Here is a 26,276-nt window from a genome sequence, read left to right on the forward strand (position 1 = left end):
ATCCAGGTAGGAGCACCGTGACACATAAAGAGAAATTTAGGCCGCACTACACCACTCTGCATTCCTACTACACCTGGGACGTCAAAGGGGCCCTGGGGGATGGCGCGTTGCACATGTTTCTAGCTGCTACCATTTAGGAGAAAGCAGCATCTAAACCAGCCCTTCCCCCTCCACTTTCTGCCCGAGCCCAGTGCTCTCCCCCTCTCTTGTTTATATCAGAGAGGAGGCAACCTTCACATGACAACGATGTGAGAAGAGGCCTGCTCAATGTGAAAGTGACACGCATTTCTGGGTGTTATTATGAGGTGAAACTGAAAAAGATTAAACTATAAAGAACAAAAGCATTTACAGTTGTGTTAAAAATAATAGCAGTGTGTTTAAAAAAGTGAATAAAGCTCAAAATCCTTCTAATAGGTTCTATTTCCATACACACAAATGAATTGGGAACACTACACATTCTATTCCAAATCAAAACATGAAGAAAAATATATCAAATTTATGTTGTTCCTCTAAAACAATTGAAGAAAAGTGAATATTAGACTGTTCAAAAAATAGCAGTATTTGTATTCTTCTTTCCAAACTCAAACATTCACTATATAAACTGACAAATGTTTGAAGATTTAGCTTTTCTTTGAATCATTTAACTAATATTTAGTTGTATAACCACTGTTTCTGAGAACTGTTGTACATCTGTGTTGCATGGAGTCAACCAACTTCTGCCACCTGTGAACAGGTATTCCAGCCCAGGATAATTGGACTACATTCCACAGTTCTTCTTTATTTCTTGGTTTTGCCTCAGAAACTGCATTTTTTATGTCGCCCCTCAAGATTTCTATTGGATTAAGATCCGGGGATTGGGCTGGATACACCATAACGTCAATCTTGTTGGTCTGGAACCAAGATGTTGCACATTTACTGGTGTGTTTGGGGTCGTTGTCTTGTTGGAACACCCATTTCAAGGGAATTTCCTCTTTAGCATAAGGCAGCATGACCTCTTCAAGTATTCTGATGTATTCAAACTGATCCATGATCCCTGGTATGCGATAAATAGGCCCAACACTGTAGTATGAGAAACATCCCCATAGCATGATGCTTGCGCCACCATGCTTCACTGTCTTCACAGTGTACTGTGGCTTGAATTCAGTGTTTGGGGTCCTCTGACAAACTGTCTCCAGCCACTAGACCCAAAAAGAACAATCTTACTTTTATCAGTCTACAAAATGTTGCGCCATTTCTCTTTAGGCCAGTGAATGTGCTCTTTGTCAAATTGTAACCTCTTCAGCACATGTCTTTTTTTCAACAGTGTAACTTTGCGGGGGCTTCTTGCAGATAGCTTGGCTTCACATAGGTGTCTTCTAATTGTAACAGTACTCACAGGTAACTTTAGACCTTCTTTGATCTTCCTGGAGCTGATTGTTGGCTGAGTCCTTGCCATTTTGTCTATTCTTCTATCCATTCGAATGGTAGTTTTTTGCTTTCTTCCACGTCTTTCAGGTTTTTTTTGCCATTTAAAAGCATTTGCAATCATTTTAGCTGAGCAGCCTATCATTTTCTGCACTTCATTATATGTTTTCCCCTCTCCAATCCACTTTTTAATCAAGGTACTCTGTTCTTCTGAACAATATCTTGAATGACCCATTTTCCTCTGAATTTCAGAGAGAAATGCACTGTAACCAGCATGTACAACATTTGCTACCTTCCTTCCTTCCTTAAATAAGGGCAATAATTGCCACCTGTTTTTCAAACAATGAATGATCTCACTCATTGAACCCCACACTGCTATTATTTTTAACATGCCCCTTTCAATAAGTGATTGAATTACAGAGAATCAGCAGCATGCATGTCATGACTGTTGGGTCTGTTGGATTTCTATTACTCTACTACACCTGCTAGTAAATTATTTGCCATGTAGAAATATCATTTCTACCAAAAACTGTGATTGATCAGGTTAGTGGTGTCTGACTGCTATTATTTTTAACACAACTCAATACTGTGTAGGGTGTACTATACCATTAGGGTATAAAAAATAAAAAGGCAGTTACACTTTAAAGTCGAGTAGACAGAGATAAGGAAGGAAATGTAGGGGTTTCTGCTCTGTTGAGATCCTTGTGGGTAAGGGGGATACATATAAATTGTATTCTATAAGCTGATGGACAGCGACGCTGTGACTAGCACAGGGTAAAGGCATCAATGTAATAGTTGGACAGGAAGATAAGTCTGGCTGCTGTATTCAGGATAGATAAAAGAAAGGAGATTAATCAGTCGAAGACTGATTAATGATGGATCAGGGCAACAATAAGAGTTTTTCCGGTTTGCACGGTCAGAAAAGGGTGGTTTCGGTAAATGTTTGGTGCAGGTAGCATTAAAAATCATTTACTCATAACCACAATTCAGCAGGCGTGCTGAGATGGAAATATCAGGTTTAGGTACGATACAAGATGGTGGAAACATAAGTTCAGCTTCTGTAAAAAGCGTTTCAGAGAGGACATTATTTTTGAGGCAGCAGATAGACAGTCACTAGTGTTTCGTAGCGCTGGGGTGATGTCACAGGAAGAGGAATATTATTGAGCTCCATCAGAATAAACATAATACATACTTGAAGCCAAGATGGGTTAAGAGAAGGTTTTCTTTAGTAATGGAATAATAACAGCATGGAGGAAGGAAAGATACCACTAAACTAAATAAAATTCTATAAGTGCACTAATTATTCCTCTATTTATTGTACAGCTGTGCCTTCATTGTTTAACCCTATCACTGCTTTTGTTGTGCTGTATTGTTTGCTTTTTATGTTACCAAATACAAGGCACACGGGATTCTTACTGTGGGTGGAATCATTAATCATACGGCTTCCATTCCCAGACTGAATTATATGGCATTTGAATATGTTAAATGGTATTTGCCACAATTACCATAATCATCCATCATTTTGTAACCGCCTTCCTTTCATGAAGGCTTGAGGAGAACTGGCAGTTAAAGCTCTGGATGTGCATTTTATAAAAAAGAAAGGGAAAATACACAAAATTCGGAATCAATGTAAATGCATATTATTTAAGCACATACTGGGATGTGGCAGAAATCAATCCTAAAGGTTTCTGTTCTCAAGTCCTTAAACAAATAATGAGACCACTACCATTTATGTGAAACCAAAGACCTTTGGGGAAATTCCAAATGAGCAAAAAATTCCTTCAACAGATTGACATAACTCAATACCCATTTATACAATAGCAGATTCTGACCGCAATTGAAATTCATCAGTGTCTGTCATGCTCGTTAAATCATTAGGAAGTGATGCATTATTAAAGAGGTTTGAAGACAGAAAGGCTCAGTAATTACTATTGATAAGAAAATGTTGCTGATATTTGCTGGCTAGATTGCAAAAACTGCAAGAAACTGCTGGAAAACGTCAAAATGATTTATCGTGCAACAAAAAAGCAACTTAACCTGGTAAAACCACACACTTGGTTCATATTTAAATATTATCCAGTGACAAATGTATTGATCAGAGAGTGGTATATGAAAATTGTGAAACCTACAGCCAAGCCAAACATTTGCAGTATGCCAGCCCAATAGGGGAATTACATGTGAGGTTACGGTGTGAGCAATAGGTGGGCCGCGGTAAATACAGTTCTGGTTACTCACGGTTATGTCGTCCCTGGGCAGGCTCACATAAGTGATAAGGAGAACGGCACAGGAATTCTCTGGGGCACACTCTGGTGTAAGGGACACAGACCAGATGGTGGTTCGAGGTGCCCTTGATGGTTTGTATTAATGTGCCTATGGCAAGGTCCCTTGTAGTCGTGACGCCAGTACATTTTGTGGTGGTACAACCATTTACTGTAGTGTTAACTGAGGAACTGGAGACTGAGGCAAGGATGGTGCAATCCAGCTTATAACTTTTACTGAACGTTGCTCCTAGTAACAGTTACATCCATATAGAAAACAGTCTCTTTAAGATGGACAGAGGTAAAGCTGCAACAGGTCCACTGCTGACAGGTGTGGTGTCTGTCTCTCAAGCTATTAAATGATATAGATTTTTATGCTTACTGGCAGAGGACTTTTATGCTGGTCCCTGTTATCCCAGTGCAGGTTAGTGAGGCTGCCGGAGGCTGGTAAATCCTTCGCTTGTAACTCCAAAGGTCCTAAGGCGCATGTAACAATGGCCGTAACCCTTTGGGTATCTGCTTCTTTAGTGCTTTCTGGATTAATATCCTTCTGAGTATGTGGACCACTTCAACTCAGGGCTGAAGACTCCAGACTGAACTGGACTGAACTGCCTGAGGACTCACTGCTAGACTGCACACACTGCAGACTAAGACTACAGACTCAGACTGAACTGGAATCCCACTCTAGACTAACTAACTAGTCCTGAGCTGGGCTATATATATTTGTTATCTCCCCCTAGTGGTAGGCTCAGTTTAATGCAATCTAACACATCTGTTGGCAGGGATTATGCATAAAGATGCACTGCAGCATAAGACAGGTTATATAAAGCATACAAAGCATAACACAACAATTTTGCAGTACCCACAAGGTTAGTGGGACAATGCATACACCCTTGTTTAAGGGCTCTTTCACACTTGCGTTCTTTTCTTCCGGCATAGAGTTCCGTCGTCGGGGCTCTATGCCGGAAGAATCCTGATCAGTTTTATCCTAATGCATTCTGAATGGAGAGAAATCCGTTCAGGATGCATCAGGATGTCTTCAGTTCCGGACCGGAACGTTTTTTGGCCGGAGAAAATACCGCAGCATGCTGCGCTTTTTGCTCCAGCCAAAAATCCTGAACACTTGCCGCAAGGCCGGATGCGGAATTAATGCCCATTAAAAGGCATTAATCCGGATCCGGCCTTAAGTTAAACGTCGTTTCGGCGCAATGCCGGATCCGACGTTTAGCTTTTTTGAATGGTTACCATGGCTGCAAGGACGCTAAAGTCCTGGCAGCCATGGTAAAGTGTAGTGGGGAGCGGGGGAGCAGTATACTTACCGTCCGTGCGGCTCCCCGGGCGCTCCAGAGTGACGTCAGGGCGCCCCACGCGCATGGATGACGTGCTCGCATGGACACGTCATCCATGCGCATGGGGCGCTCTGACGTCATTCTGGAGCGCCCCGGGAGCCGCACGGACGGTAAGTATACTGCTCCCCCGCTCAACCAGGACTGGCTGCCATAGTAACACTGAACGCATTTTGAAGACGGATACGTCTTCAAATGCTTTCAGTTCACTTGCGTTTTTCCGGATCCGGCGTGTAATTCCGGGGAAATGGAGTACACGCCGGATCCGGACAACGCAAGTGTGAAAGAGCCCTTACCCGTGTCGACCTCGACACGAAGATGAAGGTCTCCTGAAAGATACAAAAAGAGAACAATCCTGCAGGCATGAACAACAGTACCACAACCCATAACAATGCTTTTTCTTGAGACTTAAAAGCAATTGGTTAGGCACAATTGAAAATATAAGGCAAACTTAAAAAATGGTAATAAACAAGTGAAAAAGGGCGTCGTTTCTTCCCTCTGGAGACTGATGACCAGGGGCGCTGACCTGGCACAGCGGAACAATTATACACTAGGATAGTCCATAATGGGGAAATAATGAACATGGGTGAAAATCAGGAGGCTCACAGGGCATGAGTCCGTTCCCTGAGCATAGGGGAAGTAAAGATGATGAACAACACAGAGGCTCAGGTACGTTTCAGTCTATCTCCGGGCACAGGCTTGAACGTTGCGACAACAAAACAAAGAAGACTGTAGAGAGTCCTTGGAGTAAGGCAAATAATCAGAGTCAAGAAGTCTCTTACTCAGGCTCAGTAGTGTCACCAAGAAGCTAAATTGTAATCCAAATTAAACTGGGATAGCTGGAAGCATTCTCCACTGATTCTGAAGTAAATACTCCCTATAACGGGCAGGTGGTTTTCCCTTTGTAATACGACTGGATCTGCGAAGTGGCAGTCCTTCTTCCAAGGGGACTTGGTACATCTGGAATTTCTTGCACTACTGAAACTTCTTTCTGAGGTGGCTCCTCTGGCTGATGTGACACTGCACTGAATGGAACAGGCACAGCAATGTTTAAAGGGTTTCTACCACCACATTTTGACCTAATTAGCTGTCAGACACTAGCGATCTGCTAGTGTCTGCTGTACCTAACCATGCTATTGTAATTCCTTTCTCTGCAGTTTTTACCCTAAAAAACATAGTTTTATTGGTATGCAAATGAGCCTCTTGGTGCTATGGGGGCGTCTTTTCAGCACCTAGAGGCTCCGTCCACTCACCATTTCTGCCGCCCAGCGCGCTTCAGCCCGCCCCTCTGCTCTAGATTGACAGCCTACTTGCACCTGCGCCGTGTGCTTCTGTATTCGGCGCAGTGACTGTTGGACTGCTCCCTGCGCGGTAATCGGCGCAGGCGCAGTGAAGATGCCGGCGCAGGGAGACAGTCACTGCGCCTGCGCCGAATACAGAAGCACACGGCGCAGGCATGAGAATTCGGCCGAGATGGAGAGAAGTAGGCTGTCAATCTAGAGTAGAGGGGCGGGCTGGAGCGCGCTGGGCGGCAGAAATGGTGAGTGGACAGAGCCTCTAGGTGCTGAAAAGACGCCTCCATAGCACCTAGAGGCTCATTTGCATACCAATAAAACTACGTTTTTTAGGGTAACCGTGCAGAGAAAGGAATTACAATAGCATGGTTAGGTACAGCAGACACTAGCAGATCGCTAGTGTCTGACAGCTAATTAGGTCAAAATGTGGTGGTAGAAACCCTTTAACCATGGTGTAAGGAACCATTTTAGAGGATTTGCTTCCGTTATCAGTTTTTCAACAGTTTGCATAGTCTCTAGTCTACAGGCTTAACTGGTAGTTCAGACACTTGAATTGGAGGCTGATGTTCCTCTGCAACAGTCTCACCTGGAAGGATTCCCCTTGGAGTATCTTCCTCCTTGTTACACAGTTTCAAGCGATTGCGATGTACTATTTGAGGTGATTTGTTTTCTCTGGTGATCTCATAGGTATCAGTTGCTGAATTGGGGATAGCTGAAACGATGTAAGGATCTCTTTCCTACTTACTGTCCAACTTGCTGGTGCGATGATTATTCTTTAGCCACACATAATCACCAATTTCAAGAGGCTCTGCTTTGGCAGATTGGTCATAATCTTTTTGCTGGCTTTTGTGGCACCACAAATGTAATATACATGTTGGAATGCCCGTGTGGGATACAATACATAGGCCGAACCACTCGAAGCATCCGAGAGAGACTCAACTCCCACCGCTCCAATATTAAGAAAAAATACAACAAACATAGCATTTCCAGACACTTTGCACAAAAACATGATGGCGACGCATCCCTCCTATGTTTAACTCCAATTGAATGGGTCCCAAAATCCTTCCAACAACTTTGTAGGAAGGAAATGTACTGGATTTTTCGTTTTAACACTTTGACTCCCTTTGGTTTAAATGAATCTCTCGAATACAGTAACTACTAATAACCCTTGAGACACTGATTGTTCAACCAATTGCTTTTATGCATTTTTATATATAGTCTCCACTATCGTCGTTACCAATAGATTTTAATATACTGATATCCATATTTTATTGACTATTCTGTAATTGTATGCATTTATATTGCACTACATTTATCTATTTACTGGAGTTTTTTATACGCAGACACCTACTGGAGCATCTGTCGTTTTTTACATGCTTTGAGATGTACGATACTATTTATTTATTTATTCAATTCCTTCAGTATTTTATGTATTTATGTATTTATATATTTTTATATATTTATATATTCTTATATATTTATATATATTTATATATATTTATATTATTGTATATTATTATTATAATATTTTTTTTTTTATCTATATGTTCTAGAGTTTGTGTATATCCAGACGGGTCCACATAATATTTCTTTGTGTATGTGATGTATGTATATGTGTACGTATGTATATGTATGAATATGTATTTGTGTGTGTGTGTGTGTGTGTGTGTGTATGTTTATATGCATACTTTCATTCTCACTTTTTATTTTTGACTTTTATTCTTACTTTAATCCCTACTTTATCCTTATACAATTCTATATTTCTACATACAGTTGCAATAAAAAGTATGTGAACCCTTTGGAATTATATGGATTTCTGCACAAATTGGTCATAAAATGTGATCTGATCTTCATCTACGTCACAACAATAGACAATCACAGTCTGCTTAAACTAATAACACACAAAGAGTTAAATGTTACCATGTTTTTATTGAACACACCATGTAAACATTCACTGTGCAGGTGGAGAAAGTATGTGAACCCCTAGACTAATGACATCTCCAAGAGCTAATTGGAGTGAGGTGTCAGCCAACTGGAGTCCAATCAGTGAGATGAGATTGGAGGTGTTGGTTACAGCTGCCCTGCCCTATAAAAAACACACACCAGTTCTGGGTTTGCTTTTCACAAGAAGCATTGCTTGATGTGAATGATGCCTCGCACAAAAGAGCTCTCAGAAGACCTACGATTAAGAATTGTTGACTTGCATAAAGCTGGAAAGGGTTATAAAAGTATCTCCAAAAGCCTTGCTGTTCATCAGTCCACGGTAAGACAAATTGTCTGTAAATGGAGAAAGTTCAGCACTGCTGCTACTCTCCCTAGGAGTGGCCGTCCTGTAAAGATGACTGCAAGAGCACAGCGCAGACTGCTCAATGAGGTGAAGAAGAATCCTAGAGTGTCAGCTAAAGACTTGCAAAAGTCTCTGGCATATGCTAACATCCCTGTTAGCGAATCTACGATACGTAAAACACTAAACAAGAATGGATTTCATGGGAGGATACCACAGTGGAAGCCACTGCTGTCCAAAAAAATCATTGCTGCACGTTTGCAGTTTGCACAAGAGCACCTTGATGTTCCACAGCAGTACTGGCAAAATATTCTGTCGACAGAGGAAACCAAAGTTGGGTTGTTTGGAAGAAACACACAACACTATGTGTGAAGGAAAAGAGGCACAGCACACCAACATCAAAACCTCATCCCAACTGTGAAGTTTAGTGGTGGGGGCATCATGGTTTGGGGCTGCTTTGCTGCCTCAGGGCCTGGATGGATTGCTATCATCGAAGGAAAAATGAATTCCCAAGTTTATCAAGACATTTTGCAGGAGAACTTAAGGCCATCTGTCCACCAGCTGAAGCTCAACAGAAAATGGGTGTTGCAACAGGACAACGACCCAAAGCATAGAAGTAAATCAACAACAGAATGGCTTAAACAGAAGAAAATACGCCTTCTGGAGTGGCCCAGTCAGAGTCCTGACCTCAACCCGATTGAGATGCTGTGGCATGACCTCAAGAAAGAGATTCACACCAGACATCCCAAGAATATTGCTGAACTGAAACAGTTCTGTAAAGAGGAATGGTCAAGAATTACTCCTGACCGTTGTGCACGTCTGATCTGCAACTACAGGAAACATTTGGTGGAAGTTATTGCTGCCAAAGGAGGTTCAACCAGTTATTAAATCCAAGGGTTCACATACTGTTTACATGGTGTGTTCAATAAAAACATGGTCACATTTAATTTAACTCTTTGTGTGTTATTAGTTTAAGCAGACTGTGATTGTCTATTGTTGTGACTTAGATGAAGATCAGATCACATTTTATGAACAATTTGTGCAGGAATCCATATCATTCCAAAGGGTTCACATACTTTTTCTTGCAACTGTATATATACATATTTACCCTCCAACACCTTTGCACCTAGCTGATGTCCCTGAATGATTGTCACCACATATACCCAATGTTAATTTTTTTCCCCAATACCTAAAAATATAACCCCACAGTTTTATGTCCAACAGGTGAATGAGATATATATATATATATATATATATATATATATATATAACAACTACCAGTTAATTCCACTTTTCAGTTAAAGAGTTAATTTGCTTCCATCCACCGATGCGTCCTAGAGTGGAACGCACCGGTATAATGCTCAGGCCTCCCATTTACTAGTGGATTGGGACGAGCTCTCACACATTGACTCCGCCCCCATGCTTCCTGCCTAATGCGCTCCACAGTGGAACGCATCAGTGCCGGTGTAACGTTACATTACCCTACTTCGTGAGATTTCCCCACCTCCTTACTTCCGGTCGCACCGCTAATGACGTGAGGAGGCGTTCCTGAGTTTTTACGATCTGCGCATGCGCAAACGGACAGTTTAGGGAAAAATCTCACAGCTGAGTTTAGCTGCAGTGTCCCACTGCGCATGCGCCAGAGAGCCTCAGTAGGGAAATATTACGGCCCAGTGCGCAAGCGCGGCTAACTCCAGAAGATCCATCCGATCTCCGCGCCTGTGCAGTGTGGAGTAGGGAGATCTCATGGCCATATTTTCTGTTAAATAAATATTTATTTAACAGAAAATATGGCCATGAGATCTCCCTAGGCAAAGTGTGGATAAATTTATAGATAAATAATTATGGATTTATAAATATATATATATATATATATTTAACAGAAAATATGGCCATGAAATCTCCCTACCCCCACACTGCGCAGGCGCGGAGATCGGATGGATCTTGGGAGTTAGCCGCGCTTGCACACTGGGCCGCAATATTTCCCTACTGAGGCTCTCCGGCGCAGATCGTCAAAACTCAGGAACGCCTCCTCACGTCATTAGCGGTGCGACCGGAAGTAAGGAGGTTGGGAAATCTCACGAAGTAGGGTAATGTAACGTTACACCGATGTAGTATGCTTCCTGCCCGATGCGTTCCACAGTGGAACGCATCAGAGCGATTATACTCTGCCAGGCCCCACATTAACAGTGGCCCCAGCCGATGCCCTCTTACTTTGAGCGCATCGGTTTTCTAAACAATAATGTCCATCCTCCTCTTATTATTTTCGGCCGAGTGTTGCGTTCCATAGTGAAACGCACATCAGGAGCACCTTTGCGTTCCACGGTGGAACGCAAAACAAGACCTCTTCAGATTTCATTTTTCCTTCAACTTTTAGGTATGGCTACATAAATATCCTTCATCTACGAATTTACTGTACATTTTTGACAAAGAGTCAACACAAGATCACTGAATTTATTGGTTTTACCATTATGCCTAATGAATACAACAGTAGACAGGAAATGACATCATTCTTTGACCTTTGCTCCCCTCCCCTAAGGATGATGACCCCATATCATGTGTTTGTATTCCCCTATATAAGTCCGTCCTTTTCTGTTACATGTATATGCTCTTGAGAAAGGGATTTATTCTTGAAACGTGTCGAGCTAAACCAATAAAAGACTTCCTGCATACGTTGGAGCCCCAGTGTCATCCTTTTTGGGGACCAGGAAGCCATCATTACATCTTGTGAAGCAATCTCGGCGGGGGAGGTTGAGGTATAGGTGTCTTGAGCTTTATCCTATGCCCTCCTCCCCGGAAAAGTAAGTGCAACCTTTTGCCAAGATAATAGTGTAATTCACTATAACTTTATAGGGAACTCTGGAGTCTATGTGGCGCCCCCTGGGTATTATCAGGATCCCTGAGATACTTGGCCAACCAACGATTTTATTCTCACCTCAGTCCACTAGTGGGTACTGAATTCTTCCTTTTTTGGGGTCTGGGGAGCTGCCTATTATTCTCCATTATTCTCCAGCAGTTGTCATTCTCCTCCTTCCACACCATCCTGTGGTTATCCCCTGGCGCCTATTTCTTCCCATTTCCCTCCACCTTTCCTGTACACCCATGCAGATTACTCCGTCTGCTTTTTTCTCTTTACATAGCACACGGATGGCCTGTTGTATGACCCTTTTGGAGGCAGGTGAAGCAGAGCAACCTTTGTCTCCGTCTTGTACAACAATAATACCTTGTCGAGGTAGGGTGGTTTCTCCTACTTGCAGAGTTGGCTCCCAATAACCATGTATTGGCACGGGTTTCCCATTGCTGGCTGTAAGATCCAACCAGGATTCTGGTGGTTGCGTAAGTTGGCTCTGGTCCCAGTATTTATCAAATGCAGCTTGTAGGATGGTAGTGACCTGAGATCCGGTGTCCAGTAGGGCGACAAAGGGAATTCCGTTAATTCGAATTGCTACTTCCAGGCGGGATCCTACGTATCTGGGCATCCAGTTGGGATCTTGTGGACCTACTGGTTTACCTCTCGAGGGTCTCTCTTTTAACCCCCAGCACATTGGTTCCGTATGCCCTATCTTATGACAGTAGGTGCAAATAGGTCGCCTGCGGGCGTTGGAGTGGTCATTTGGGCGCCCGCCAGGACTTCTGGGATATATATCTTTGTAGTCAGGAGGGAAAAGTTATTTTCTTATAGGTGTCTCATCCTCCAATATTAACCCCTTAAGGACCGGGCTCATTTTCACCTTAAGGACTTGGCCATTTTTTGGAAATCTGACCAGTGTCACTTTAAGTACTAATAACTTTAAAACGCTTTGACTTATCCAGGCCATTCTGAGATTGTTTTTTCGTCACATATTGTACTTCATGACACTGGTAAAATGAAGTAAAAAAAATAATTTTTTTTGCACAAAAAAATACCTAATTTACCAAAAATTTGGAAAAATTTGCAAATTTCAAAGTTTCAGTTTCTCTACTTCTGTAATACATAGTAATACCCCAAAAAATTGTGATGACTTTACATTCCCCATATGTCTACTTCATGCTTGAATTATTTTGGGAATGATATATTATTTTTTGGGGATGTTATAAGGCTTAGAAGTTTAGAAGCAAATCTTGAAATTTTTCTGAAATTTACAAAAACTCAATTTTTAGGGACCAGTTCAGGTCTGAAGTCACTTTGCGAGGCTTACATAATAGAAACCACCCAAAAATGACCCCATCTAAGAAACTACACCCCTCAAGGTATTCAAAACTGATTTTGCATACATTGTTAACCCTTTAGGTGTTGCACAAGAGTTATTGGCAAATGGGGAGGAAATTTGAGAATTTCATTTTTTTGTCTAATTTTTCATTTTAACCCATTTTTTCCACTAACAAAGCAAGGGTTAACAGCCAAACAAGACTGTATCTTTATTGCCCTGACTCTGCCGTTTACAGAAACACCCAATATGTGGCCGTAAACTACTGTACGGCCACACAGCGGGGCGTAGAGTGAAAGGTGCGCCGTTTGGTTTTTGGAAGGCTGATTTTTATGGACTGGTATTCAAAACTGATTTTACAAACTTTGTTAACCCTTTAGGTGTTGCACAAGATTTTATGGAAAATAGAGACACAATTTCAAAATGTCACATTTTTGGCAGATTTTCCATTTTAATATTTTTTTTCCAGTTACAAAGCAAGGGTTAACAGCCAAACAAAACTCATTATTTATGGCCCTGATTCTGTAGTTTACAGAAACACTCCATATGTGGTCGTAAACCGCTGTACGGGCACACGGCAGGGCGCAGAAGGAAAGGAATGCCATACGGTTTTTGGAAGGCAGGTTTTGCTGGACTGTTTTTTTTTACACCATGTCCCATTTGAAGCCCCCCTGATGCACCCCTAGAGTAGAAACTCCAAAAAAGTGACCCCATTTTAGAAACTAAGGGATAGGGTGGAAGTTTTGTTGGTACTAGTTTAGGGTACATATGATTTTTGGTTGCTCTATATTACACTTTTTGTGCGGCAAGGTAACAAGAAATAGCTTTTTTGGCACGTTTTTTTTTTTGTTATTTACAACATTCATCTGACAGGTTAGATCATGTGGTAATTTTATAGAGCAGGTTGTCACGGACGCGGCGATACCTAATATGTATACAATTTTTTTTATTTATGTAAGTTTTATACAATAACTTCATTTTTAAAACCCAAAAAATGTTTTAGTGTTTCCATAGTCTAAGAGCCATAGTTTTTTCAGTTTTTGGGCGATTATCTTGAGTAGGGTCTCATTTTTTGCGGGATGTGATGACGGTTTGATTGGCACTATTTTGGGGTGCATATGACTTTTTGATCGCTTGCTATTACACTTTTTGTGACGTAAGATTGCTTTTTTTACACCGTTTTTTTTTTTTTTTTTTTACGGTGGTCACCTGAGGGGTTAGGTCATGTGATATTTTTATAGAGCCGGTCTATACGGACGCGACAATACCTAATATGTATACTTTATTTTTATTTATGTAAGTTTTACACAATGATTTCATTTTTGAAACAAAAAAAAATCATGTTTTAGTGTTTCCATAGTCTAAGAGCCATAGTTTTTTCAGTTTTTGGGCGATTATCTTGAGTAGGGTCTCATTTTTTGCGGGATGAGATGACGGTTTGATTGGTACTATTTTTGCGTACATGCGACTTTTTTGATCACTTTTATTACCTTTTTTGGGAAGTAAGGTGGGCAAAATTTCAATTTTCTCATAGTTTTTATTTTTTTATTTTTATGGCGTTCACCATGCGGGGAAAGTAACATGACCGTTTTATAGATCAGGTCGTTACGGACGCGACGATACCTAATATGTGTAGTTTATTTTTTTATTTTTTTTATTCAGTGATAAATGTTTTTTTTTTTAATCTTAACTTTTTTCACTTTTTTTTACATTTTTTTGACCCAGACCCACTTGGTTCTTGAAGATCCAGTGGGTCTGATGTCTGTATAATACAGTACAGAACCCTATATAGGGCTCTGCACTGTATTTTACTTACACTGAACAGATCTATGCTTTTAGGCGTCCTGTTGCCATGGGAACCTTCTCCGTCTGCCACAACTTCGCAGACGGGGAAGGGTAAGCACAGGGCTGAGGGGGGCTGTCGGGGGGCTCTCTCCCTCTCCATCGGGGGGATGCAAAGGCACAGCAGCCCCCCGATGGAGAGGGAGGGAGCTCCCTGACCGATGACAGTTAACTTTTTCCATACAGCGGTCCGTACGCGAGATGTCAGCTGTTTATACCAGGGTGCCAGCAATGTGCTGGCACCCTGGTATACCCACTAGAAGCCAACGATCATTCAAGGGGAGGCGGGCGGGGGATCGCGATCCCGCCTGCTGCACCACCCGCCTCCCGCAACGCCCCCACCGCCTGCGACACCCCCCCCCCCGCACCACCCGCCGGCATCAAATCGTGCAGGGGTGCAGGGGGGGGGGTGAAAAATATTGATTTTAGGCACTCTAAAGTTTCTGATCCCCGCGGTCAGGGACCGCGGGGATCAGAAACTGCAAAAAGCGTCGCAAACCCCAGGTCTGAATTGACCTGCGGATTGCTGCGATCGCCGACACGGGGGGGTCACATGATTCCCCCTGGCGTTGTGACAGGATGCCGGCTGAATGATTTCAGCCGGCATCCTGTTCAGATTAACCCCTGGGGCGCCGGAATGCCTATTTAAAGTTAGGACGTACCGGTACGTCCTGGGTCCTTAAGGACTCGGGAAATAGGGCGTACCGGTATGTCCTATGTCCTTAAGGGGTTAAAGGCTTCTCCCACTGTTCTAATTTCTGACACAAATTCTCCAGGCTTTTTGTCAAAAAGTTAACCTGTTCTGTCAAGGTTGCTACGGCATCAGGGACTGGAGTTTGAGCTGCCTGGCTGGCTACCGGACAACACGTGGAAAGGGTAGCAGGCGTATGGACAGGAGCTTCAGCAAATTCAGCAGGCTCTGACTGCGGACTCTTTCCCAGAATGCTAATGGCTAGCTCTTTAAAGTCTAGGAAGGTGACACTTGGGATTGTTTCGTGCTGAAGAACCCCATTTTGACTTCTGACACAGTCTTGGGTTTGAAGGTGGTGTAGAGTCTCTCAAAGATCTGTCCCAGTGTTCTCCTTTCACAGCTAGGCCAGGACTTCACCTCCCGGAGTGCAGCTCCCTCTAATTGGGCTAGGAGTATTTCCATTTGCTGCTCTGTGGAGACAGGGTACAATCTGAACAAGGCACACATTTTCTCTTTAAAGTCTCTTAGGGTGTGAGCTTCCCCAGAGTATCGGGGGAACCAAGGGGCCCCAAAGTAGTAGGGCATGGTTAGTGGCATTATGCTGGCTGCTGCAGCGGCTGGTAGTGCACTGGAGCCAGCGGTGGCTGCTACAGGGGATCCGCTGAGGACAGACTGCGCGGCTTCTTCCTGAGCAGACATGATAATGACAGTTTATTTAAATGCTGCAGGCTAAATTTGACTTTAAACCCTTTTTGAATGGGGTTGCTATGGGCAACCGTTGCGGGTGTATGGCCCTTTAAGACGAGCGATGCAGGTCGGAGATACAATTGAGGAAAGTTCTTACTAAATGCCCCGTTGTTACTGATGGGGGACTTTCACAGGCGGAGTAGGAAGGTTGGGGCCTGTACTTGCATTTATCCCGTGGAGGTTGGCTGATAACTGTTAGGAGTTATACATGTTAACATGTTCACTGCCACCTGTAGGCTATATAGATATGACAGTTTATAACCTTTGTTATATTGTTTGTGTCTGAATAAAGTTTGTTGAATTACCTCACATCGCCACAGGAAACATGGTGTCAGAAGTGGAGAGGGATTTGGTGTTTTAGAAACCACTAAAGTCCTAATATCAGAACAAAACATCAACAAGAATTGTTTCTCTGGTAATTTATTAATAAGAGACACACAGTGTTACAGAAAATGGCTGCTAACAACTTCCCTGTGCCGTCTCCCATGGACTGTAAAGGGGACCTGGCAGTTAACTGGACATATTTCAAATCCCAGTGGGAAGATTATGAGGTGGCAATTGAACTTCAGGGATCTCAAGTCTCCCTGAAGTTCAGGGAGTTTACTGATAGCAGAGCAGAGAGATAAGAGAAGTGACAGATGACACAGTGTTTAGATTACAGGTTGAATTAACCCTTTAGGGTCAAATTGGCTTCTCAAGGAGATGCATCTTCTTCTGTCTCATTCAGTAGCTATATAACTATTGAGAGAGATGTATTTTTTTTAAATACATTTACACATTTAACCCTCCATTTTAATTATATTATTTACCCCAGTGTTAAATCCCCCCCGATGCTTGATTTTTTCCTACAGTGGGGTAGATAATTACACACAGGGTTTTATAGAATAAACTTCCTGACTCAGACCAAGAGCCGACTCAGCGAGTCAGCAAGTGAATGGAAGCATCCGCGCATGCGCATTGCGCAACCTAAGCTTCGGTTTACTTGCTTCTTGTCAGCTCAGCGAATGAACCGAAGATTCGATTCATGAATCGGTTCATTTGAATGAACTGATTCAAATGAACCGATTCATGTGAACGATCCGAACTTCCCATCTCTAGTTTACTCGCAGTAAACCTTTCCGGCAACCTGTAGCAGTGTCCCCTTCTCAGCGCGTGCGCACAGTGCAAGAAGAAGCCGATGCCAGCAGTCCGCAACGGCGCATCAGGCTGAGCCTGTGCGCACGCGCGGGATCTCAAAGCGGGAGGAGGGGGAGGGAGGGAGAGGTGGCGCTGGGCACGAACGGCGATGCGTGCGGCCGGGCACCATGCATCCACAGACCTCCCCTGCTTGGGCACCTTAATTCAATGATTGACAGGTTAGTAAAACCTGTTTTTCCGCAGAATAAAGCCACAAATAGCTTTTATAAGGCCACCTTAGAAATCAGAATGCTACCCTGGACATGAGCATATGTTTCGCTCACAGGGCTTATAGGTGGTGACAGAATACCTTTAATCATATACATAAATATGATAATTTGGGGCAGGGTAATGAGCCCAGTCCTCCACACCATAGAGCAAAGTGTGCAGATACTGATTATGTTTGGAAAATGTAATAAAAAGTTTGTGAAAGAAAAAAAGAAAGAAAACCTCCCTGAAATGAGAAGTGCACCTCCCTGAAATGAGTTTTTGCAGGTTGGGATGTCTGGAACTTGATAAGAAAGACTCCAAGGTAAGGACAGCGACACTGCGCTCAGTGATGGGGAGAGACTGTCTGCGCATTTATCAGCACCTCTCACTCTCTGATGCCGACAAGCAGGACACAGAGAAAACTCTGGATGCATTACAGAGCCATTTTATGCCTTCACGTAACATCATTTATGAGAGGTACATATTCAATACCACAAACCAAGGCCCATTGGAAACTATAGATCAGTATGTGACTAGACTGAGGCAGCTTGCCGCTACATGTGAGTTTGGAGTATTACATGATGAACTTATCAGAGACAGAATAGTTCTGGGATCAAAAGACATTACTGCTAGAAAGAGAATGCTCAGAGTACCAGACCTGAACCTACAGAGAGCCATTGACATGTGTAGAAGCCATGAACTTACAGAAATGCAAATACAAGCAATGCAAGAAAGCAAAAGTGAAACTGAAGCTGTACATTATACCGCTAAAACATATAAAAAGCCCATGAAAGAAAGCAAAGTAAAAACAATCAGATGTAGATACTGTGGAAACAACCACCCCTGGGGGAGAGACCACTGTCCTGCATATGGAGAAACCTGTAGTAAATGCAAAAAGCAAAACCATTTTTCTAGAGTATGCAGGCAGAAAGCAAATGCCCGAATACATATGGCTGCACAGATCAAGAGCAGCAGCTCAGAAGAATCAGTATTCACTATTATTCATCAAATAGGAGCAGTAAGCAGTCCAGGATCACAGTGGTTTGTACCACTAGAACTCAGCATTGACAGAGAAGCAGGGGAAAGGTTACACTGTCAGTTAGACTGTGGGGCCACCTGCAACCTTATGACATACAAAGACTATTGCAAAATTGTTAAAGAAGGAAAGCCAACATTACAGAAGAGTAATGTCAAATTAAAATGGTACAATGATACCTATATGATACCTATGGGCCAATGTAATCTAAATTGTACATATAAAGATAAAACATATACACTGCAATTCCAAGTTGTCCAAGGTAAACACAAACCACTTCTCTCAGGCTAGTTTCACACTTGCGGCAGGACGGATCCGACATGCTGTTCACCATGTCGGATCCGTCCTGCGGCTATTTCGCCGTGCCCCCGGGCCGCCGCTCCATCCCCATTGACTATAATGGGGACGGGGCGGAGCTCCGGCGCAGCACGGCGGTGCACGGCGAAAGCCGCCGGACTAAAATTACTGCATGTCAGGTTTTTTAGTCTGGCGGCTTTCTCCGTGCACCGCCGGAGCTCCGCCCCGGTCCCCATTATAGTCAATGGGGACGGAGAGGCGGCCCGGGGGCACGGCGAAATAGCCGCAGGACGGATCCGACATGGTGAACAGCATGTCGGATCCGTTGTGCCGCAAGTGTGAAAGTACCCTCAGCAGAAACATGTCAGAAAATGGGCCTCCTTACACTGAATGTAGAACATAATGTATTATTACATGATGACCAGCAAACAACTACAACTTCACTGAATATAGAGACATTTTCAAAGGACTAGGGTGTCTACCTGGAGAGTATCACCTAGAAATAGATGAAGCAATACCTCCTGTTCAACACCAACCACGTAGAGTGCCGGCTCCACTTAAAGCAGACTTAAAGGTGAAAATAGAGAGATTAGAGACACTGGGAGTGATAAAAAAGCTCATAGAACCTACGACATGGATAAGTAGTATGGTTGCTGTTAAGAAACCAGGCAAGCTGCGAATATGCATTAATCCCAAAGACTTAAATAAAGAACTAAAATGCTCAAATTTTCCAATGCCCACTATAGAGGAAATCCTGAAAGTTTAACAAATGCAAAAGTATTTTCTGTCTTAGATGCTAAGGATGGCTTCTATCAAGTAAAACTGGACACTAAAAGCAGTTATCTCACTACATTCTGGACTCCCTTTGGGGGTTACTGATGGCTACGCATGCCTTTTGGGATTGCTACTGCACCAGAAGAATATCAACGTAGACAACATGAAGCAGTAGAAGATCTGCCCAGAGTGGAAGTTATTTCAGATTATATATTGGTGTATGGCTGTGGTGACACTACAGAGAAGGCCACAAAGGATCATGACAAGAATTTGATTGGACTCTTAGAGAGAGCACGAAAGCGGAACCTAAAATTCAATAAAAAGAAGCTGAGATTGAGGCTATCTTCGGTACCATACATGGGACATTTACTCACAGCAGAAGGCCTGTGTCCTGATCCAGAAAAAGTCAGAGCAATTTTAGAGGTACCAAAGCCTGACAATGTACAAGCAGTTCAGAGACTGCTAGGGTTTGTAAACTACCTTTCAAAATTCTTACCACATCTTTCGGATGTACTGTATGTGAACCACTATGCAGACTGACAGACAAAGACAGCTTGTGGGCCTGGCAATCCAGCCATGATGAAGCCCTCAAGCAAATAAAAGATATTGTTACTAAACATCCAGTTTTGAGATACTACAATGTCAATGAAGAAGTAACAGTCCAATGTGATGCCAGTGAAAAAGGTCTTGGAGCAACACTTTTGCAATGAGGTCAGCCAGTGACGTTTGCATCACGTACACTGTCTTCAACAGAACAAAGATATGCCCAGATTGAAAAGGAATGTCTTGCCATTGTATATGCATGCCAGAAGTTTAATCAGTACTTACATGGAAAAAATATTATTAACATTGAGACTGATCATAAGCCACTAGAGAGCATTTTTAAAAAACCTCTCCTAGTAGCACCAAAACATCTACAGCGCATGATGCTACAGTTGCAAAAATACAACCTTAATGTGGTTTATAAAAAAGGATCAGAAATGTACAGTACAGACCAAAAGTTTGGACACACCTTCTCATTCAAAGAGTTTTCTTTATTTTCATGACTATGAAGGCATCAAAACTATGAATTAACACATGTGGAATTATATACATAACAAACAAGTGTAAAACAACTGAAAATATGTCATATTCTAGGTTCTTCAAAGTAGCCACCTTTTGCTTTGATTACTGCTTTGCACACTCTTGGCATTCTCTTGATGAGCTTCAAGAGGTAGTCCCCTGAAATGGTCTTCCAACAGTCTTGAAGGAGTTCCCAGAGATGCTTAGCACTTGTTGGCCCTTTTGCCATCACTCTGCGGTCCAGCTCACCGGCAAACCATCTCGATTGGGTTCAGGTCCGGTGACTGTGGAGGCCAGGTCATCTGGCGCAGCACTCCATCACTCTCCTTCATGGTCAAATAGCCCTTACTTTCAAAGTTTTCCCAATTTTTCGGCTGACTGACTGGCCTTAATTTCTTAAAGTAATGATGGCCACTCGTTTTTCTTTACTTAGCTTTTTTTTTCTTGCCATAATACAAATTCGAACAGTCTATTCAGTAGGACTATCAGCTGTGTATCCACCTGACTTCTCCTCAACGCCACTGATGGTCCCAACCCCATTTATAAGGCAAGAAATCCCACTTATTAAACCTGACAGGGCACACCTGTGACGTAAAAACCATTTCAGGGGACTACCTCTTGAAGCTCATCAATAGAATGCCAAGAGTGTGCAAAGCAGTAATCAAAGCAAAAGGTGGCTACTTTGAAGAACCTAGAATATGACATATTTTAAGTTGTTTCACACTTGTTTGTTATGTATATAATTCCACATGTGTTAATTCATAGTTTTGATGTCTTCAGTGTGAATCTACAATTTTCATAGTCATGAAAATAAAGAAAACTCTTTGAATGAGAAGGTGTGTCCAAACTTTTGGTCTGTACTGTATATTGCAGACTTCTTATCAAGAGCAGCATTACCTCACAAAACAATGGACAAGGACACCCCAGATTATGAGATTTTCTTGATGCAATCAGAGGATGCATTTTCTAAGGAACTGGAAGAGATAAACTTTGCAGAATATCTAAGAGTGTCTGATTTGCGCCTACAACAAATTCAGAAGTTCACAGAACAAGATGAAGTCTTGCAAGCATTAAAAACTACTGTTCTTACAAGATGGCCAGACCGATTTGTATCAGGGACTACTGGGGCTTTAGAGATGAGATAAGCATACAAAATGGAATTCTGTATAAAGGACACAGAGTCATCATACCAAAAAACATGCACCCAGAAATTATAGCGAGGACTCATTCTAGCCACTTAGGAACAGAAGCATGCCTTCGCAAGTCCAAGGATGTCATCTTTTGGCCACACATGGGCCCAGCGATTATAGAGGCAATAAAGAACTGTAATACTTGCAATGAGTATATGCGTAAACAAACAAAAGAATCGTTAATTTCTAACGATAATTTGTTTTCCCTTAGTCCTAACAGCAGCACAGATGGGGTTAACTGCCCCTATGGACTGGTAGGACCGGCGGAATTTTTAATGAGCCCAAGAACCTATAAACGATCTTCAGCTCCCTGAAAAGGAGGAGATCACCCCCCAGCCCACCGTGTTTTTAACAAGCATAATGTATTTAGGGTGGGATATTTGTGTGCTGCTGTTAGGACTAAGGGAAAACAAATTATCGTTAGAAATTAACGATTCCCTTAAGTCCTACCAGCAGCACAGATGGGGAGATAGCAAGAAGAATCCCCTAGGGAGGGTCCTCATGCCTGGCAGAACTAAGAACTGTCTGCCCAAAAGCCGAAAACTCTGCCATCCTAGTATCTATCCTATAATGGGAGATGAAGTTTGACTCCGAGCTCCAGGAGACAGATCAACTCTAAGGGAAGAAGTCTTCTCTCCGCAACAGAGGTGGAGACAGCCCTAGTAGAATGGGCTCTCACAAACTCCGGAGGATCTAGGGATTGGGAGACGAAAGCCTCCCTAATGGCCTCCTTGATCCAGTGACTAATGGTAGCTTTAGACGCTTTACGGCCTTTAGACTTACCGGCAAACAGGATAAGGAGATTCTCATCTATCCTGAATTCTCTGGATCTATCCACATAGACCTGGAGGCACCTTGAAATATCCAGCGGGTCTCTTGCTGAAGTATCAGAGGAGGAGGCTGAAAACAAAACTGGTAAAGAGATTACCTGGTTGATATTTTGGAAGGTAGGCACCTTAGGCCTGAAGTAGGGTAAAAACCTCAGGAGTACTCTGTCCTGTAGGAAGATAATGTAAGGGTGAATTGCAGAAAAAGCCTGCAATTCAGAGATCCTTTTGGCTGAAGCTACAGCCAGAAGAAAAACCATCTTTAAAGTCAAAAATCTGAATTCCACCTCCTCCAATGGCTCGAAGGGGGGAGATGCTAGCCCCCTGAGCACTACTGAAAGATCCCACTGGGGAATAGGTTTCAGTATAGTAGGCTTTAGTCTTTCAGCTCCCTTCAGGAAGCATTTGATGAGTGGGTCCCGAGAATGTGGCCTGTTGAGACAGGCCGAGATGGCACAAATCTGTACCTTCAAGGTAGCTGGAGAAAGACCTCTATCTAATCCATCTTGAAGGAATTGTAGTATCGCAAGAAGGGGCGGATCTGCAGACGCCACCTGTTTGGAATCACACCATGACACGAAGATTCTCATGATCCTGGAGTAGGCCTTCTTTGTAGACTCTGCTCTGGAATGCAACAAAGTTCTCAGGACCGACTCGGAAAGCCCTTCTATGTTGGGAAGGGACTGATCAACCTCCAGGCTGTCAGGTTGAACCTGTGCAGATCTGGGCAGAGGTGAGTGTCCCACGACACCAGGGTCTGCTCCGGGGGGAGTCTCCAGTATTGTCCCCGACTCATCTGAATGAGCTGGGTAAACCAGGATCTCCTGGGCCAGAACGGTATGATGGCTATTACCGAGGCCTGATCCTGACGGATTTTCATCAATACCCTCGGTATCATGGAAAACGGAGGGAAGATGTAAGCCAGCCTGAACCTCCACGGTATCGACAGAGCATCTATCGCCAGGGGGTTGTCTTCCCTGTACAGTGAACAGAACCTCAGCACCTTGGCGTTGAACCTGGTTGCCATGAGATCCACCTCTGGCATACCCCATCTGTGAACTAACTGCCTGAAGATCTCCGGATGCAGAGACCACTCCACCGTCGGTAATCCTCGATTTAAGCGGTCCGCTATCATATTGAGGGAGCCTCGAATATGAGTGGCAGATAGATGGGAAAGGTTCGTCTCTGTCCACCGAAGAATTACCCCGATCTCTGACAGAAGGGGCAATGATCTTGTGCCTCCCTGCTTGTTTATATAGAGAACCGCAGTCATATTGTGTCATATTGTCTGACTGGACTTTCACTGCTTTGCCCCGGATCTGAGGGGCAAAGTGAAGGAGGGCTAGCCGGATAGCTCGCATGCCGCGAAGATTGGAAGAGAGACGCCGCTCCAGAGGAGACCAAGATCCCTGTACTGGGGATCCATCCAAGTGAGCGCCCCCGCCTACAAGGGACGCGTCTGTAGTCAATATGACCCAAGCTGGTTGGGTCATAAACTTCCCTGCTGGTAGCTGAAACCACCATCTGAGGGAATCCCGGTTTGACCGGACAGGGAGCACAGGGAATCTAGCCCCGCAGGGCTGCCGTTCCATAAGTGTAAGACCTCCGACTGAAGAGGACGGAGGTGCCATAACGCCCAAGGGACTGCGTCCACAGCAGCTGACATGAGCCCCAGCATCTTCATGAGAGTCCGGATAGAGACTCGACGAGGGACAAAAAGGACTCTTGCGAGGTCCTGAATCCGCGCTCTCCTTTCTAGAGTCAACCGGAGGGACATCTCCACAGAGTCGACCACGAATCCTAAATAATGGATTGAAGTCGATGGGCTCACATTTGACTTCTGCCAGTTGATAATCCAGCCCAAGCGGAGGAGAAAGGAGATTGCGATCTGAAGATGGTGGGTAAGGATCGGAACTGAAGAGGCTATGAAAAGCCAATCGTCCAGATAAGAAATAATGGTCAGTCCTTGAAGTCTCAAAGCTGCCACCACCGACACCACCACCTTGGTGAAGATAAGGGGGGCAGAAGAGATTCCGAAGGGAAGCGCGGCGAACTGAAAGTGCCTGCGAACCCCTAAAATCTGGACCGCGATCCTGAGGAACTTCCGGGAAGTGGAATGGATCGGGATGTGAAGGTACGCATCCTTGAGGTCCAGAGTAGCCATGACGTCTCCATTGTTGAGGATATGGCTGACTGACCTTATGGTTTCCATCCGAAACCTGGTTTTCCTTATAAATCGATTGAGGAATCTCAAGTCGATGATCATCCGGAGATCTCCCGTCTTCTTGGGAACCAGGAACACTGGAGAATAAATCCCTAGGCCTCTCTCCCCTGACGGCACCTCCTCCAGGGCTCCCTTGGAGATATAGTCCTGAATATAAGACTCTAGGATCTTTTGTTTGGCAGGCCCGAAGTTTCGTGTGGCGATGAATCTCTCCGGAGGGTGGGAGATGAGATCTACCCGGTAACCGGCAGAAATTATATCCTGAACCCAGGGATCTGCAATCTGCTGGGCCCAAAAGTTTTTGAAGTGGGAGAGACGGCCCCCCACGGGAATTTGGGGGAGGGGTACGGGAAAATCTAGAGGAGATACTGCAGGGGCAGCAGGGCTTATCCAAGAGCCTCGGGGAGGCCCATAGTCAGCGAGGGTTTCGCCTCCCTGGTGGGTTTGCGGGGGCGTCTCGAGAATTTACGAGGCGGCCCCCCCCAATCTCTGCGCCTAGCCTGCTGCCTTGAACGGCCTCCGTCTTTTTTATCCTGTCTGGGGCGACCCCGAAAGGGCTGCTGGGGGAGACTCTTCCCTTTCTTGTCGGAGAGTCCCTCTCATGATTCTGTCCAATTCGGACCCGAACAGCCTATCCGGCTCGAAGGGGAGCCCACAAAGATTGAATTTGGACGCGTTGTCCGTGATCCATGGCTTCAGCCAAAGTGGTCTGCGGGCAGCTGAAACTAGAGCCATTGTTTTGGCGGCCAGTTTTAGCTGCATCTGGGTGGAATCGACCAAGAAATCCATAGCCAGATTGGCTGATTTAAAGGCTGCCAAGATGTCGTCTCTGGAAACGCTCTGGTCCACGTCCGTCTGGATCTGGTTGAGTTTGGAGCGTAGAAAGGAGGCTACTTCAGTGGCCGCAATTGATGTTGATGCGGAGGCAGCAGCCGCCGCGTAACCCCTTCTGAGGGTGCACTCTACCCTCCGGTCTAGAGGGTCCTGCAGACTAGACCCATCGTCTGCAGGGACCAGAGTGCGCCTGGACAACTTGGCTATTGCCATGTCCACCTTGGGAACGGAACCCCACGATTCCACCAAGGGTTTAGCCATCGGATACATGAGCTTAAACTTCCTGGTAAGGACTGGGCCTTTCTCAGGCTTTCTCCACTCTGTACGCATCACAGAGAGGAGGGTCTCATCCGCTCTAAAGACACGCTGTGTCGAGACTCCCCCATGTCAACATCTTGGTCCCCCGACCTGATGGACTTCAGCAACTTCTGCGTTTTCTCTGGGGGAAAAAAGCAAGAAGTTAATTCTTCTTCCTCAGAAGAAGACCCCACCGAGCAGGGAGTAGGTCTCTCGACCGGTGCAGACACTTCCATGGGAGTCTGAGAGGATCCTGGTAGCCTCTCATTAAGCAGGCGCACCACTCCCTTAATGG

The 26,276-nt window shown here is 44.0% G+C and overlaps 1 long non-coding RNA gene across 1 annotated transcript; it reads right to left on the reverse strand.

The window, feature by feature from the left end:
* On the reverse strand, positions 1–26,276 carry LOC120979230. The gene is made up of 3 exons (XR_005774259.1): positions 26,266–26,276; positions 20,396–20,402; positions 1–126 (listed from the first exon to the last, which is right to left on the reverse strand). It is a non-coding gene; the product is annotated as an uncharacterized LOC120979230 (long non-coding RNA).

The sequence above is a fragment of the Bufo bufo genome, chromosome 9, assembly GCF_905171765.1.
Source record: "Bufo bufo chromosome 9, aBufBuf1.1, whole genome shotgun sequence".
NCBI lineage: Eukaryota > Metazoa > Chordata > Amphibia > Anura > Bufonidae > Bufo > Bufo bufo.